The following is a 13,208-nucleotide window of genomic DNA, read 5'->3' on the forward strand; positions in this document are numbered from 1 at the left end:
ACTACACATTACATCTCTATACCAGCGTTTGCCAAAGCGTATCCGGGGACACGGTACCGGTTCTTGACAAAAAACTTACTAGGAAAATATAACAATTGAAATATGGCACGTGAGATGGAGAATATCAAGCTATAACAAATTTTTAAAAAGAATTAAATTAAATGACAGAAAGGTGTAACTTAGTTTATTAAAGTTTAATAAGATGTACATATGTACACACAGGAAATGCATCTTAATCCAGGCCTTGCCTAACCGATATCAGATACTCTTATTGATATTGCAAATCTCTTTAATTATTCAGCACTACAACACATTCATAAATACATGTTTGTCGATTGTCCCCAAATAATATTATACTGAAAAAAAAAAAAAGGTCCTCAGTTAAGTATTGGAAATGCTGTTCTATAACGACACAGATAACCATCGGCAATATAGCACCAATGCTCTTAATGAAATGACAGTTGACTTCAGTAAGACTTTGGCTATGATATCAGTTTAGTGCTCATTTATTACGTAGCTTAATCATAGAATATAATACATAATATAAAAAAAAAATTGGAGACCAATTTAATATCATAACTTATGTATTTATCAACTCAATTTATGGTCATACTTCAACGTCAAGTAGACTACTAAATTGTACGGAGTAAATGTTCTTTTGGATATTTGCTCGAACAGCTTGTAAATACAAATACAAACGAAAGTCAGTTCCAGTGTAGTCAATGATGAAAACAGTTATTTTCTCAGATTTTCCGTTTTTCCAGAATGTGGATACTCTGCTTTCATATCAGCTACGACTTCTTGCACGTAAGGAGCAGTAAATAAATCGTAAAACATTTTTACAGCAGAGTATATGAGGTTTTTATCAATACGAAAACAAAATCTTTGCTTTATCTTAGATAAACTTCTAAGATTCGACGAAACTATAATTTACGTGGTCAAATATTTGAATACGCTTACTTAACATAGGTAAATCACGCAACAGGCACATAAACATAATATGCATGGGGGAAAATATCCATAAATAACTATCAGTCCAAATATCCGGGGGAGGGCGGTTGGCTCCGACCACAGTAATATGAAGACATTATTGTGGTCGGAACCCAACCACTGTATTTATGCCGCTCTAGTTATGTGGCGTAATCACTTAGTAGCAATTTTATAAGAAAGTGTCTAATATGTGTGATTACTCATCGATACTGCAATAATCTTGCTAGGAAACTGGCGTAATATTTTTAAGTTGATTTTCACCTTTCAACCGAAAGTAGTCATTTTATTAATGGGAAGAAAACGAAAACCTTCAATTTGTACATCCTGTTATGACTGTAATTCCCACATCGCAGTAGCCATTGTCCATTTCATGAATGAGCAGTTCTATTGTTCTAAGTTCTCTTTTGGGTCCGAGGAAAAATGTAGGTCACTTCCATTAACGGAATTCAAACGCTGCTTCTTTGGCCATTGTTTCAGTTAGCAGGTCACGCAGACAGTTTTTCAGTTAAAACGAAAAAACAGATAACTTAAACGTGCATGATTGCAAGTTGATTGTCCACCCTGTGCCATGATTTCTCTTCCCCTTAATAAAACCTCCATAATTCGTGTACTTATTCAAGTCTTTATGATCTCTTTTAGATACAGAGCTTGTACAATAGCATGTCTTATTACATTTTGCTACAATACTTAATGTTGCCTGCTGTATAGCACATGCGTGGAGTGTGTGTGATTCATGCAATGTGTTCCACGATAAACAATACTTTCCAATAGGTATTCGCTTTCATTTAACCTGTCCTGCTCAGTTATTCATCGCGAACATGAATAATAAAAGGCCAATTTTTCATCTTGAACAGCAGTATCTCAGAAATTGCACCGTTGGAAACAAATCCCGTGGGTCAGATATGGCATTCTCGGCAGCTACTGTGCTTATCTACGCGTAGCATAATTAGGCTTAGTTTCCTGGGGTGCGTGCAGACAACAGATTATCATCAAACATTATCTAAGCTGCAAGCGGGCTCCACCCTTGGATAACACGCAGTGTTTCAGCGTTCTTTCTTTTACTATTTTGTTGGTAAATTAATAGCTACTTCTCATTTCTTCTGTCGTTCGCCCGTCATGATTATTACAGTAATAATTAAAGAATGATTAAACACATAAATAAATAAAAATAAGTGAAAATATTGAAAAAATGTACACCTAAACATATCACCAACATGTCTTAAATATTACATCCAATACTGGAAACATAGGATGCCCACCGAGTGATGTATAAAAACAGTCTCTAAGCCTAGATAAAAAGCCAAACGGTTATTTTTTCTGGCGAAGTTAATTAAATTAAGGGGATAAAAATCCCTTATTATTTTACAGCCAGTATGCGAAACTCTGAGATCGAAAACTACGATCTAAGAGTTTCATGCCGAAGAACTAACGGTGAATCCAAGCGTAAGTGAATACCTGGTAGCACAACACCAAGGCAACTCGAAGCAAAGGTGGCGCAAGCTCCCTCATATTTTCTCATAATATAAAACACAGCCCCTAGGAGATGTAATACTGCCTTACATTATGAGGAGAGGTCACTACCCAGACCGGTTTCAACCTTTTTTGAGGTCTCATCAGAGTAGGTAGACCTAGATGATATCAAAGTTTAAGTGAAAAGAATTTACATACCTTAAAATATCAAGGATAGTGAGGGAACTTGCACCACCTTGGCTTCGAGTTGCCTTGGTGTTGTACTACCAGGTGTTCACTTACGCTTGGATTCGCCGATAGTTCTTCGGCATGAAACTCTTAGATCGTAGTTTTCGATCTCAGAGTTTCGCATACTGGCTATAAAATAATAAGGGATTTTATCCCCTTAATTTAGTCTCTAACCTTAATTTTCTTTGCCAACATGGAAATAAACACGTTTTTCCCCAGCTGTTATTTTCGATATTTTAGGGTTAGTGTGAATTAAGATATCTCTTTATGGTTTTAAAATTAGCACACTCGAAATAACCGTTTGTACGGTCTTAGTATTGACTCCAATAGACCAAGGAAGATATGCTAAGGTATTCTGGACCAACTAGAAAGAATAACTAACATCTTGGAGATCAGCTACTCAACGAGGCACTGGCGGATGCTGTTCCAAATGATACAACAAATGTTCGATGGTATTTAAATCAGGAGAAATAAGCGGCCAGAATGCTTGGAGGATATGCTCTTCGAACTATGATTGCAGAATGCGAGCTTTATGACACAGAGCGTTGTCTTAGATAAAAAGTTAGCGGTCGAGGTTTGTGTGCGTGCGCGCTCAACGGGGATAAGAGAATCCACTGACGTCCATAAGAAGAATCCCCATACCAGAATGCCTCCACCACCAGACTGTTTCCAGTTCACCATGCAATCTGATGGGCCAGAAACAGACTGTGAGGTCATAATATTTTGGTTCTTGAGTGCATACCTTTTACGCCCAGTATTATTGAATAGCTTAATCAAAACATTAGCAAATTCTCATTGGCAAAGGGGGAAAAAAAAAAGCCTTGAACCAAAAAAAAAAAAAAAAATCATCAAGCAGTTAGTAATACTCTGCTATTTCAGTGCTCGAAATCCAAATTTGCATGAATTTTGCATTACATTACATAAATTTTGGAAAGCATAAATACAGGTTAAGCAAACTTTTGGAACATCACATGCGACATGAGGATATCCGTTGCCGTATCGTTTTTACTGCCACACAGGTGGTCACAAAGCATCATGTTGAAAGCCACATAGGAGGCTTCAAAGAGCTTAGTTTGTCGGTCTTAGATTCGGTGCATGTTCGTGGACGTCCGCCCTGTGGCATATTTATAGAGGTTGCTACAATGACATCCTATAAAGACAGCAGCTGCCACGTTCGCTTTTATATACGTGAAAGAAGTGCCCAAAGTATGAGTATCTTGCTTATCAGAGGAAAGTAAAAATCTTGAATGAATCTTTCATTCAAGAAACAGTAAGAAATATCACACAAATCTCCAAACATTGATATTAATCAAGGAATTAGATATATGCCTACATCTAATTATATCAATATTAATCCAAGTAATGGATTAATATTGTGTATCTATACATCAGTCTCAAAAATTAACTCACAATCAACATCATCTGCAGCAGTGTAGCAAGAACAGACATTGCTGAATGGTGATGCAATGTAAGAATCCCGAACCATGCCATCTCACAACAAAATAGGACCACGTTGCCAAGGCAACCCATCAAATTGTGGACTCCGAAGAATGCGTCAAGTTCACCATTCAAACAAATGGAGAAATAATCTGCACTAGAGGCAAGCAGTTCTGCAGAACTTATCGCGTCAAGTTCATATCGCAATCCTCACATCACAGACAGCACCTACTCCTTTTCGCGACTCCGTGCTAAGTATCATTTATCTTATCTCTGATGGAATCTTCTAGTCTCATAATATTGCTGCTTATCATTTTCATCGGTGTTAGAATGAACTGCGGAACACAATTTTGAATATCAATATTTCCCAACCACCATAAATCCTACAAATCACTCATGGGGAATGTCTGGAAATCTATGGTTGTGACTTTCAACCACTTCAATGAATTTGGCATATATATATGCCAAATATATATTTGGCATATATATAACCGCAAAGCCACTATGCGTTAGCCTAGTGGCTTTGCGCTTCGCAACCATATGCCTGGGGAAGGAGTGTCCCAGGTTCGATTCCCGTCGAAGAGGTGAGGAACTTGAGAATCTTCCTCAGGCATAGCCTGCAAACTGACAAACCAGCCCCGTGAACATACGCTTCTATAGTCAAAAATATATTCCACCCCCACGGCAAGCTAGGCGACAGGTCGGTTGGGAGTGGTACTAACAAGAAGTCGCATCTAAGTAACACGCGGATCCTGCATAGGAAGCGGGAATAACGCGTAGTGAAAGAAGGCTTAATATATATATATATATATATATATATATATATATATTAAGCCTATGCGGCCAGTATCTTTAGTTTATTAATTGTCTTCGTTCTTATAACTCTTTTTCTGTTTTAGGATGAAAAATCCCGTGTTTCCTGAAACAAAAACTCCACCACCGAATAAGACTGGCTAACTCGCCTTCAATTGAAAAATTGTAAAATAATAAGCAAGGCACGTACGCGATCTTTTCACACTATACTATGAAATGAATGTACAGTTTGAAAAAGGAAATAAATATGGATTGAAAACATAGTTGTATTAAGTCCATCCAAAAGATTCTGCTATTTATAAACAAATTGTTCCATAATAACTAGTCCAAATTCATGTTAATATCAGTTGATGGTACGTTAATTAATCCTACTTAGTTAATGCTAATTTTAATTAATGGCCATGTTAATAAAGGCAAATTATTTAATTAATGCTTGCCTGATTGTCAGATAGCGTCTCCGCGTCAGAAATAGAATTCTGTTAGTTCAAATTCCACTGTGTAATGAATGTTTGTGATTGTCTTTAGGTGGTGGATGATTTTCATTCGCCTTGTGAGCCCATTGCTTCCACTTACGGAATGTGGCTTGAAAAAGTTCAATGTTTGGTCTCTAAAAAAAAAAAAAAAAAAGTTCCAGGATTAACTCTTTGTTCATCATCACATTCCTGCCATGTACCCTCAAGGGGTGTACAGGATATGACAGTAAAAAATTACATCATTACTAACTTCCTATCTACAATTTTCCTCCAAATCAGATCTGATAATGTTGGAGTTACAAGACTCCAACATTATCAGATCTTATATTTCTATCGTCTAAGCACATTGTACCGTATCAATCCACCTATATCTTGGTCTTCCTCTGGGTCGTTTTCCTGCCAACCTGGAAGAGAATACTTGTTTTGCTAATCTTTCCTCTCCCATTCTATTTAAGTGACCATACCATCTGAGATTAGCTCTGCTAACGCATTCCTGGATGCTGACAATGTCAAGTTCTTTCCTAATATCCTCATTTTTAATATGATATTGCCATTGATGCCATCTGTTCACGCCTCTAATCTTTCTCAGGACTCTCATATCTGCGGTCTCTAGTCTTTGGTCAAGTGTTTTACTTCTGACCCAGCTCTCAGATCCATAAGTTAAAATTGGTTTGAACACATTCTTGTATACAGCTAATTTAGTGTTCCGACTAATTTCTTTCTTATTCCATATGAATTTATTCAATTGACTTCCCACGATACCAGCTTTGCTGATTCTGTTGTCTATTTCTATATTTAGTTTACCATCTTCAGTAAAAATTGTGCCTAAGTAGCTGAAATGTTTTACTTGTTCCACAGGTTCTCCATTCACAACACAGTTGACATTTTCAATGATTCTGCCTATTTTCATTGTCTTTGTCTTTTTATTGCTGACCTTCATACCATATCTATTACAACAGCTATTCAATTTAGTCAGAGAATCTTGCAGACTTGTAGCGGATTTATTTAGAAGTATAACATCATCCGCATAAAGCAAAGAGCTGACATTAACATCTCTAATTTTGATATCAGGTTTAATACCACATTCCTTCATAATGTGATCAATATAGATAATGAATAACAGAGGGGATAATGTACATCCTTGTCTCACACCAGATTTAACATTAAACCATCTTCCTGTACTTCCTTCAATTCTAACTGCTGACTCACAACTCAAATAAAGACTAAGTATTGCTTGATATAATGCCCCATTCACACCATATAACTGCAGCGTATTGAATAGCTTCTCTCTTGGCACCTTGTCATATGCCTTTCCCAAATCGACAAAACTTAAATACAGATCTTTGTTATATTCCCATGCTTTCTCGACTATTTGTCGTAAAGTGATGATCTGATCCTGACAGCCTCTATTTGGCCTGAATCCAGCTTGTTCTTCACCAAGCTTTTCTTCCACAATTCTTCTCAACCGTTTCTCAAGTATACTTGCATAGATCTTGCCAGGAACACTCAGTAGGGAAATACCTCTGTAATTCTCACATTCAGTTTTATTTCCCTTTTTATATATGGGTACTATGAGAGCTCTACTCCAATCATCGGGAATTCGTCCCTCTGTCCGGGCTTTCTGAACTGTGCAGTGCAGCCACTGTAAGACTCTTATACCACCATACTTCAGCATTTCTGGTCGAATATCATCTACTCCTGTTGCCTTTCCACATTTCAAGCCTTTGATGGCTTTTTCTACTTCAAGTATGGATATGTATTCCTGACTGCATGCCTGGTCAGTGTTTTTTATCACTGTGCTGTCATCACTGCTTGTTTCATTTAGCAGTTTTTCAAAGTAATTACTCCATACTTCAAGGATATCTTTTTCTCCTGTTTTCATTTCACCTTTATCATCTCTAATTCCTTTTACAGCACTATTTCCTCCATTCCTAAGCTTCTTCAACAACCTCCAGAATATTTTGCCACCTTCTTGATATTTATTTTCTATTCTTGCCAAAGTCCTCCCATGACTTTTGTTTAGCTAGTTTTACACACTGTTTAGCTTTCTTACATTTGTCTCTGTATTCTGTAAGAGTAAAAGCTGACTTATTTGCCAGGAACTTTTGATATGCTTTCTTCTTTTCCTTCACTGCCTCTTTAACTTCCTGTGTCCACCAGAGAGTTCTGATTTTTTTATCCTTGCACACAACCTCACCACATGCCTCTCTGGCAGAATCAATCAATGTTTCCTTCAGAGTTTGCCACTGAATCTCCAAGGTTTGATTCCTGTTCTCAAACTCTTTCATTTTTTTTTCAATAATATTTCTGTATTTTAGTCTACAGTTCACATCTGAGAGCTGCTCAACTTTTATTCGCTTTAAAACTTTCTTACATGTTATTCTTTTCAATATGAAATTCAATTTTATCCTGCTCAAGACTAAATAGTGATCACTTCCAATTTCAAATCCTCTGTACACTCTGGTGTCCTGCACCAGGGAGAAAACATCACTATCAACAATAACATAGTCAATGAGACTTTTCTTCTTCCTAGCCTCTTCTCTCCATGTGAATTTGTGCACATTTTTATGTTGGAACATGGTGTTAGTAATAACCAGTCCATGTCCTGAGCAGAAATCCAACAGATATTTGCCATTATTATTAGCTTTGCTCTTTTCTCCAAATATTCCCAAAATATTTTTGCATGTCTCACAATCATTTCCTACTCTACTATTTAGATCCCCAACAAGGACCAACTTTTCCTTTTTCATTGTGTCAGTTGCTTTTTCTAAAGCCTCAAAAAATTCCTCCATTTCTACCTTAGTAGAACCTTCTGTGGGACCATAGGCACAAATAAGTCTCATTGTCCAGTTCCCCATTCTCATATTTGCCCACATTACTCTACTTGAGACTGACTGCCATTCAAGAAGATTAGCCTCGTATTTTGTGTTGAATACTATGGCTACTCCTTCTTTTCCTTGATTGTCATTGCCTGAATATAACATTTTGTATTTATTACTCAGAAAGACCACCAGTTTTGGTCTTTTTTGTTTCAGTCACCCCTATTATTTCGATCTGGTACTTATCTAATTCCTCAGCTAGCTCCATTTCTTTGCCATTCAGGCTTCTTACGTTGATAGTACCGATCTTTAACTCTGGTGATGTTGAGTTGGGGTTTGTTTTCAGATTTGTTCCAGTAGCTGACTTTTCGCTGTTCGCCCTGGTTCCCTGGCGAAAACAACGGGGGCCTTGTTTAACCGGGCGACGCCCCAGCCGGCATGAAATTTTGTCATGTTGTACCATCATTTTTTATTTTGGTTTAACCAATAAGAATACAATTTTGTCGGCTAAATCCCAAATTGTGGGATTCATATAACTTTGTGGGATTCATATTAAGATGATAATGAGTTTTTTCATAAGTTTAATAACTGACATTATCAATCAGTAGTATCGAAATTTCTCACATAACCTCTGTTCATATCATGCAGAACTCCGTTCTGTAGAACAAAGTTTAGGAAATACTAATTTTTTCATTTCGAAATATATCTTTATATATATCGTACCCACAAAAGGCTATAAATGTATAACACATTAGTATTTTAGTAATGCGGGGGTGGACTAGCAGTTACGTAATCCAGAAACCCTGCTCTTGAAACCAAACACTAATGTTTCAATGAATCTCCAGACCTCCAATTAGCTGAGCGATCGTCTCACACTGAGCGATGAAATTCATCTCTCACCTAAAATAAATAAATAAATAATAAACGTAAAAAAGGTATGCTAAAGAATCTGCCAATCTGGTTACCAGATCAGCTATTTAAAAGAAGAAACTTGACTTTTAAATTGGTCGATCTCTTGTTCCAAATATTCTATATCATCCAGGTTATCTATATTTTTAGCTCTTAAATTCAGCGGGGAAAAAATGTCTTTGGTCTCACAGATCACACATAACTAGTTCAATGCATTCAGGTCTCTTTCGCTACACAGGATTCTTCATATCTCAACTTCCTCATAATTCCCTTGAAGCCAATGAGCAGAAATTCAAGACCGACTCCCTTCCATTCCAAGGGTATACATCACATTTCTTTCGACTGCTCCAAAGATGCGCTTTTGACTATGTTAAATTTAGGTTATTTGAGTATTTGTCCAGTATCATCTGGGCAGATACACAATGAAATTTTGACGTATTTATTAAAATAAATGTAACGCTTTATTTTATATACAGATACATAACAAAAATTAAGGATAAGAAAACATGATATAAAACAAATACTTTTATTTAAAAAATTTATAATTGTGAAAAATAATAATTATAATAACAAATCATTTAAATCCATGTTTTATATAATTTTATCATTTTTCAGCTTAATTATTACATTTAAAAAGTTCTCGCACGCACGTGTCTGGCCGATTGATACCTCAGCGTACAGTAACAGTCGAATAACAAATGCCGTGGCATTCTAAATAGCTGTGTGCTACCAATGAGTGCAAAACTCAATGGGTCTAGGGCATCGGCATAGCTTTTCAATAAAACACACACTTTTTTTTTGTTATTCTTAAACCGTCTTAAAAACCGAAATCATACAATTTGAGTATCGTGTAAATCAAGGGTGTAGGGCAGTGTTTCTCAAACTTTTTTCGACTACGGAACACTTCACAAATCCTGAAATTTTCACGGAACACCTTGGTTATTTTGAAATGTATAAATTAATAATTAATTGATAATTTAGCTGATTTTTTATTATTAATCAATAATTGATAATTTAGCTGATTTTTTATTATTAATCAATTATTGATAATTAATTAATTAAACATCAATTAAATTAATTTGTGCTGACAAATTAATTTAAAAATGACAAATTCCAGAACTTCTCGATCTTCCGCGGAACACCAGTGTTCCGGAGAACACCGGTTAAGAACCACTGGTGTAGAGACTCTTTTTTTCCTGTATAGTAAAGAAACCAGCAGCACTTGCTATCAGAATTATCTATGAAGGGTTAATTCAATTGTGGCTCAATTTTTCATCTTTTAATAATACTGCTAGAAGAGATGCTAATGCAATTTGTCACCAATTGCATATGACACACACAATCAGTATCCACGATGTCCTGTGTAGGTTAGAAATATTTTTTATTTAATTTTTTCCAAGAGCGCGAAGAGTCCTTGGCTCTTGGGAAAATAAAATTAAACAAACGATCAAAGAAATAGATAAATAAAAAGTAATATTCTGTTTCACTTGAACTTTATTATTGCCTATGATTCATTATCATTCGTTGCGGTCAAAAAGGTAATTTACGTGTACCGCGTACGCGGTATATATTATTGAAATTCCCTGCCATTGTGTATTACTCTTTTCTGCCTCTAGAAGCAGAACAAAGACATCCACTAGAATACCTTTGTCACATGACATTTTTATTTAAGTTTTTAAATGGTCTAGAGGACCTTACGTAACGAGAGAAAAAGTCGTTCATGTGACATGTGTCGCCATCTGGCGTGTTTTCCTGATACAAAACCAATGTTTGCGAACTACGGCTAATTCTCCAGTTAGAATTATGATCATATAATTATAATAATTTAATTATTGTCCAATTAATTATGATTATTACTATCTGTAGTGTCCGTCAAGTATCATCCTCTAGTTAGATCTTCTTAAATCCAAATAATATACACAGTAATGGTATACACTTTGGCATACAAATGCATATACCTTGGAGTATTAGATATATGCTATCTCTTCTGATAGATTCAATCAGCTCACATAAGATTCTGCAATGCATTATGGATGGGGGGTCACTACCCAGACAGGTTTCAACATTTTTTGAGGTCTCCTCAGTGAGTAGCTAGACCCTAAATACCAAGGTTTTAGTAATACGGAGCCTTATCACCTTTACCTATAGAAGTTGCAACACGGTGTTTTTATTTTTAATAAAAATCTCTGGAGGAGATATAAATGTAATAAATTTTTTAACACTAAGAATACTAAGAATAGTGATCAGAGCTTTACCCACCTTTACAATGAGTTGCCCTGGTGTTATACCATATTTAGACTTGAACTTTGTTTCAGGCGCAAACTTAATTGTTTGCATACTTGGGATTAGGAGTTAAAATAACGAAGTTTATAAAATTACTTGGTTATCCTAATATATACACACACATTCTTTTTTTAAATCCAGTCTTTGGTATAGAATTTCATATCAATGCTTATGATTGTGTCTTGGCGGTGCATAAAAATGTGATTTCTGCTCTTTAACTGCTTGACAGATTTTGATGAATATATGGTGGATACTCATTCAAATATGAACTTAATATTTAGTTAAGTTCAATTCTGGACCAGGATGAATAATTCGAGATAGAATTGTAAACGAATTAAAGTTTATAACACAATAACCCATATCATAAAGCTCAAGCCCTATTTCTTACATATACTTTAGATGAAACGACCTGGGTTAGATTTTCGATTAGTGCAAAGGGACATTCATAAGAACTTTTCAACTTCAGGTAAATTAGCTGATCACATACGGAGGCGGAGAAGTTTTCAAAAGCCTAAAATGGTTTCGAAATGTCCTTGTTTGGGCTGCAGATCATGATTTTAGGCTTCACTTCACCCACAGTACTATAAAATGCAATATAACTATATTGCATTCCAATTTTGGAATGCATTATAGGCTGCAATTGGAAAATTGGTTTCTGATTGACATAAACCAGTGGTTTTTAATCGGTGTTCCGCGAACTGGTTACAAGTGTTCCTCCAGTGAAAGATGTCACATGACACAGTTCTGAGTGAAATTGGCTACTATGAATAAAAATGTCGAGGGAATTATTTCCACAATAACCGAACAATTAACAATACTGGAAGAAAATATTTCAAGTTACTTTCTTTCCTTAAATACACACAATTATGACTGGATACGAAATCCATTTGGCAGTGTTAATACATCGAGTCGTGAATTTTTGTTACAAGAAGAAGAACAATTAGTTACCTTGTCAACGGATCGTACTCTAAAAATGAAATTCTCTGAAATAACTCTTGAGGAATTTTGGATTTTTGTTCTCTCGAAGCTCTCCACAAGAGCACTGAAAATGTTTGTTACAGTTTTCAACATCATATTTGTGTGAGTTCGGTTTCTCAATATTAAACTAAAAAGCGTGAGAGACTTACTAATATAGACAAAGAGATGAGGGTAGCTATATCACATATTAGACCTGATACTGCTGAAACATGCAATAGCCGACAAGCTCAATTAGTGGCGCACCCAGAGGGGGGGAGTCAAGGTCTCCCCCCCCCCAAAAAAAAAGAAAAAGGAAAAAAACACTAGAAAAATTTCCAAAAATCTTTTCCGAATTAATAAAATTCATTTTTTGTTTATTTATTTGTATCGTGTCTTCTATTTCTACACTACTAATGAATTAGCGATCATTGGAGATGCTCAGTCATAGGTCGTATGCGATACGTAGTGTGTATTCTCAAATCGTCCACAACTCGCCCCCCTCCCCCCAACAAGATAAAACCCTGAGTGCGTAACTAAGCTCAAGTATCGCATTAAAATAAGTTCCATTTTTATAAAAGGCAAGTTCGTGCATATTGTTAGTTTTATGACCCTAATGCTGTTGTTGTTCCCCAGATTTTTCTTATAATCAAACTTTGAAAAGGTTAAGAACCACTAACATAAACCAACAGTGGAAGTAAATATTTTTTACCAAAATTAATATTTAAAAAAAAATTATATTAAAAATAAAATTCAGATTACTGACTTAAAACATCTCTTTAAATCAGTATTCTTCTTTATTTTTTTTGTATTAAGTAATCATTATTTATTT

This window comes from Typopeltis vanoorti, chromosome 6, assembly GCF_054136105.1.
Source record: "Typopeltis vanoorti isolate ZY-2024b chromosome 6, IOZ_Tvanoo_1.0, whole genome shotgun sequence".
In the NCBI taxonomy this organism is placed as follows: domain Eukaryota; kingdom Metazoa; phylum Arthropoda; class Arachnida; order Uropygi; family Thelyphonidae; genus Typopeltis; species Typopeltis vanoorti.